Here is a 6191-nt window from a genome sequence, read left to right as displayed (position 1 = left end):
AGATAGTTTCTCATAATCACTGATTCCAGCATTTGCAAATGGTGAGCTAGTTTGCTGAAGTTTTCCGGATGGAGCTGTTGACTAGGGTACTGAAGTGTTACTATATTGCTACAATTAATCTCGCGAAGTCAATGATATTCACACACTGTTTCTCCACGTTAAGAATGCAAATATTGTGCACAAATGATATAGGTCAATTTTAGTTTTTAAACTTTCAATTTATGTAAAGACAAGAAACAAAGGAATTAAGAAGGCTAATGACGAAATAAAGTCGCTTGTGTGATTTGTACGAGTTGGATCAATGGTCTTATCTTGAGATGGTTTGAATCATTATGCACGCCAACAAGGAAGGCGCGGCAGGAAATTCGGCATATAAAGGAGGCAGGAGGACAAGCTTAATATTACTCTTGCCTACAGACAGTGACCCCTAATCCCCCGTCTATCTTGGCTCTTTTCTTCAATGTTTCACCATCATGATCTCCCTCAGGATCTGCTCCCGTAAAACTGTGCCTGATGACAAGAGTGTTTTCACAAGTTAATTACAGCCTTTCTAGCACTGTACATAAATAGTAATTACCCCTAGAAATTTTGTACGGCCAAGCTATTTTTACTGACATGATTGCTGAATCTTTGAGTAAAGAAATTGTTACCATAGCAGCAAATTTCTGTACAACAATCATACTTTCACTTTTCAGTTATAACCCACTCAACAGGCCAATACTCTTGTAAAGCTGATTGAACGCTAAGGATGGAAGATCAAACCAGTCCAGCTATAAATATAGGGCATTTACTATAACACTATCACACACATAAATCATAGGAAGCCTTCTCCTTCCTTCTGCGTTACATTGGCAGAGAGCTCAAACCCAAGTAAGTCATCTTCAGCTGATATGGCACCAGATAAACAATCGGACCAGAAACCGTCTTCGTCACTGAAGCTATTTGGTTTTTCACCTAACTGAGCAAGACGAAATTCTAGAGAAAACTGAAGAAGACTTTGGAGAAAGCAGGAAATTCGAGTGTCCATTTTGCCACCGAGTATTTGCCAACTCTCAAGCACTAGGCGGCCATCAAAATGCACACAAGAGAGAGCGTCAAAGAGCTAGGCGAGCCCAGTTTAACAGCCATCAACGGTACATAGCAGCTGCGCCAGTTTTAAGCTCCCATGCTGTAAGGTCGATGCCACCCACGTTTCCGAGAGGGTTCAGTAGCAACAGTACTGGTAAATTTGTATCACAACCAGGTTACTGCCCATCACGGCCACTGCTGCTTCCTTCAACTCCTTCTCAGTATCCTCCTCGAATTTATATAGCACAGCCATTGCATTTTGCAACAGTAGCAGACTCGTCGTTTACTGAATTTTCTGGTAAATTGCCAGAGGCGGACATTGGCGTTGATCTTCATCTTAAACTTTCTCCTTCAGGTTGTTAGATATATAGCCCTCCATATGTACCATGGAGTTTTAATCAATCCCCTCTCGGTGCTTTTATGTTTTTTTCGCTTTTTTTTTTCTTTCTTTTTTTGTTTAAATTAGTAGTGGAATGTGTTATCTTTGTTGAAACATCTTCCAATGTATTGAAAAGTGTGATTTTCCAGGCAATTCTAGTCGACAAGCTTTACACAATGGCTTCTCTTATGCCAGATATGCTATGGTGCTAATAATGATGTTAAAATTGTGAAAGTAAAAACATTTGAGGATTAATAATTACGCAATGTTTTTCTGTACATAGCGGACATTGAGAATGTTATGTGGGACAACACGGAGGCAACATTACAAGAAAGAAAGTGACAAGGTCACAAGGGGGCATTTGCAGGTATCCAAGACCAAGACCCGCACGTATGTTATGTTATATCAGCTTGGCACTACTGCATTATTGATTTTACATATCCATCAAAACAGTAGCAATCACTAGTTCAAATGTTGTGCTTCTTAATTATGTGATGATCAAGATTATCTATGATACCGGGGGGCATGCTTTGTTAATTATTTGAACAACTAATGCAACTTGCTTAGTTTTTGTTTGGTGAATTATTATTTTAATGTAAAACCCTACATTAGATTTATAGTACAAAAAAAAAGCATGTAAAGTGTAAACCAACAGGGAAAAAGACAAGAGAAAATGAAAATGAACGTGGCTGATCAGCTAATGAGTTAAAATTATGATCTAAAAAAGAGCAAAAGTCTAATTAAGGCCCTCCATAATATTTTAAACTCATTCGAATGATAAATTAAGCATCAGATGATGTAAAACTTGGCTGGCTCAAATCTAGATTTTACCTTTGTTTTTTCCCCTCCGTTGTCCGCTTTCCCTGGAATCAAGGATTCTAAGAATTAAATTGAATAAACAAATGAAGAAGATCGGAATTTTATGTTCACCCCAAACGTGACTTTAGCCTTTTAGGTAAGTGTCCAATTTGTAAGATTCCTACATATTGATATTGTTCACAAATAGGAATGGGATATATCCATCCAGATATAACAGAAAATGAATTATCTTCATATCCATTTTCATTAATCCTTAGGTTGAAAAAGATCCATTTTCGGAGTAATCTCAAGTTTTGTCAAACAATATCCCCGATAGGGTGGGAAGAGGATATATATATATATGCCGAAACTGAGCATCATGATATGGCGATTGATGTCTTTATAGTGCAAAGGAGTAGAACAGGGGAGAGGTTTAGTTTCTTTAGGTTCGAACATGAAATAAAAGCCAAGAGATCGCACTACATAGAGTAAATAAGATATAGCTTTTTAATCACAGGTTGGGGTCAACGTTGCAAAGTATGGGGAACATGAATCATTTTGGGAAAGAAGTAGGGAATGGCAACAGGAAACTAAAGCTAGAGGGCAAAAGGGTGGGCGCTAACCAGGTAGGTGAACAAAACAATGAGAAAAACATAACAATGTCTCAAAAGAGAACATTGAACCAACAAGTGTAAAATGGAAATAAATACTAAGAATTTTCATTGCTTGGAGAGAAGCATCATCGGTATTTCAGAGGACCAAGTGACAGCGGAAAGCGTACAAGAATACTTGAATACGGAAAGTTATCAGAAATTGAAAGTAAGGAATTTGATACCCAATCATTACCTTATTTCATTCGGTGAAAGTATATAGTTTGAGGAGATTAAAGAGAAATAAATGGATTGGCTCAGCAAATGATTTTCTTCCATTGACATGTGGTCGGAGCTAGGATTTTTCAGTGTCAAGCTTGGCTGGTGGTACAAGGAGTGTCAGTTCGTGCCTGGAGGTGTATCACTTTTAGCAATATCACTAAGTACTGGAGAAATCTGGCGAAGGTTGGTGGAAGAACTTTGAGTTGCCAAAATTTCAGTAATGGGATTGTGTTGATTTCAACAAACAACATGGAAAAAATAAATGAACAAATTGAATAAACAGTGGCTAATAGAATTTATAAGTTGTATGTTAGTAAAATCCAAGTGTTAGAGAATGCACAACAAGGGACAGATAGTGACGGTAAAAGGGGAAATGACTATGAGGTGCTGGCATGCGAGAATTAATCTTCCACTAAGAATCCATTGAAACTCCAGACACCGTGGACAGAGAGGAAGCTGATGGTGACGTGGCAATCATGCTGACGTGGAAGATGATGATGTAGTGACAGAAAAAAAGGAAAAAAAAAAAACGCAGAAACACACCCCAAATTTGCAATTCTAATTTTTTGGGTGCATGCCCATTATCTATCTAATCCATAGTGTTTTCTTTTTTTTTGGCTTATTGAAACCTCAAACCTTAATTGCCAACACAAACAGACTGCCTTGGCCACCATAGCTTGTCCAAGAAACTGGTAATTGTGATTATCTAGCTGTGGTTTTGAAAGCTCCAAATTTAACTCTTGCACGTTACTTGAATTCTTCTCCTTGTGTTCTTCTTCTTCTTCTTCTTCATCTGCAGTCAGTCACCGCTCGTGCAGTTTGCCTTCTTTATTATTATTTTTTAGAAACTGTTCTTAAGTTTTTTCCCTACTTTTTTTTTTAAAAAAAAATTTCATCATTTTGAAGAAAATTATAAGTTATTATTATTTTTTAAAAAAACTTTTCTTAAGTTTTTCCACCATTTTGATGAAAATTAAGAATTTTTATTATTATTCTTTAAGATTTTTTCTCTTGAGGTTTTTTAGTATTATGGGGAAAACTAAGATTTATTATTGTTATTTTTCATTATTCTTCTTTTAAAAATTTTTCTTGAGTTTTTTCACCAATTTCGTGAAAACTAGAAACTTTTCTTGAGTTTTCTCATCACTTTTGACGAAAATTAAGAGTTTTTATTTTTTTATAAAATTTTTCTTGAATTTTCTAACCACTTTAGTGAAAACTTTTATTATTTTTTTTATTGAAAACTTTTCTTGAGGTCCCATAATTATTTTCACTTTAAAAAAATTACCCTTGTAACTTCCTTAAAATTTTTTTAAACAAGTTTATTCTAAATAATTATGATTTTTAATTAATAAAAAAATAAATAATTAAAAAATTAGTTTTTAGAATTTTATTATTCTCAGAATTTTTTAAAGAATTTCTGAGTTTAAATATGTGCATGAATGATAGAAATAAAATTAATAAATAAATAAATAAAATAGAAAAGTAAAATAAGTAAAATAAAAAATAGATCAAATAAACTCAAAAACGTTAAAAAAAATGGTTTAAAAATATAAACCCAAACCAAAGAGGGTCCAATGCTATTAGGCTTGTGTGGGGTAGAGAGTTAGACACGGATCGGGTCGGGTGAGATATGGCCCGAAAATATTCCTACAGAAGAAAGTTTTATTGTAGTGTACTTTCAACATTCTTTTGCTAGGTTTAGAACAGCTAATCAAATACGATGAATAAGGGATAATATTACTATATGAATAATGAATTCTATAATTTAGAAATATTGAAATGCAAAACTTTAATTCTTAAACCTCTTCTACATTGCAGTAACTTAGATTTGGCTCAACGTTATTATCCTTTGCTGATTCTTGTTTTTGTCTTATTTCTCTTCATAGGACAAAAATATCTTCATTACTCTAATATATCTAACAAGCTTTCTTACTTTTTTTTGACATAATATTTTCAAAAAATTTTAAATTATTTTAAAATTTTTAAATAAAATTTTATTTTTTATTACGTTCTATTAAATACTTATATTTTTATTTTGAATAAAAAAAACTCCTATAACTAATAATTGATTTAATTAAAATATCATTTATCATTTTATATCATGTGACCGTTGACGTAACATGATGACATTTCATAATTAATGATAACATAATATGTTAATATGATATAATAATATATATATGTATTATTTTTTATTCTCTATATCAATGTTATGTCTTGTCATGTAAATATTAAATGACAAGTTACATTTTGATTAATAGTACGTTAACAATTAACTATAAGGACTTATTTGATTTAAAATAAAAATATAAAAATTTGATTGAATATAATAAAATAATAAAAAATTATTTAAATTTTTATAAACAATTCAAATTCAAATTTTTTTTCGATATTATGTCATTTTTTTACATAATATCTAAAAAAACCCCTAATATATTAAGAAAATTCAAATAAACTTTTATACTTTTATTGCATCCAATCAAGCTTTTATACTTTTATTCTGAATCAAATAAATTTTATATTTTTATTTTTAATCAAATAAATTTTTATGATTAATGATTAATTTAATTAAAATATCATTTATCATTTTATATCACGTGATGTTGATATGACATATTAATATATCGATAATGATGTGACATGTTAACTTATCATGATTGATGATAATATAATATGTTAATTTGAAATAATTCATATAATATTTTTCACCATTCACATTAACACTATATTAGTAATATATAAATTTAAAATGATAAATGATATTTTGATTAATGATAATTAATTTATCATTAATTATAAAAATTTATTTAATTTAAAATAAAAATATAAAAATTTAATTAAATAAAATTTTAAAATAATGACTTATTTAAATTTTTTTAAATGATTGAAGAATTTATTTAAAAATTATAATTTTTTTTAACTTTTTTCCTGTTGTTTGTGATGCACAGGCGTTCTTATTAATGAGTTGCCCATTAAAAAAGGTGCATGCTTTTAATAATGCATTGGATTTCTTTTTCGGCTCAACTTTGCTCCTAGGCCCTAGTTTTTTCTATCATACTCGCTAGTTGGAT

General features: G+C 31.3%; 1 pseudogene; it reads left to right on the top strand.

Annotated features, from left to right (window-relative positions):
• Positions 1–423: 423 nt before the first annotated feature.
• Positions 424–1600, top strand: LOC110414062 (uncharacterized; annotated as a pseudogene).
• Positions 1601–6191: the final 4591 nt, after the last annotated feature.

The sequence above is a fragment of the Theobroma umbraticum genome, unplaced genomic scaffold (genome assembly GCF_002168275.2).
Source record: "Theobroma umbraticum cultivar Fairchild unplaced genomic scaffold, ASM216827v3 scaffold_4.1, whole genome shotgun sequence".
NCBI classification, from domain to species: Eukaryota; Viridiplantae; Streptophyta; class Magnoliopsida; order Malvales; family Malvaceae; genus Theobroma; species Theobroma umbraticum.
The sequence above is the reverse complement of the archived record's forward strand: the minus strand, read 5'-3'. Positions and strand labels throughout refer to the sequence as shown.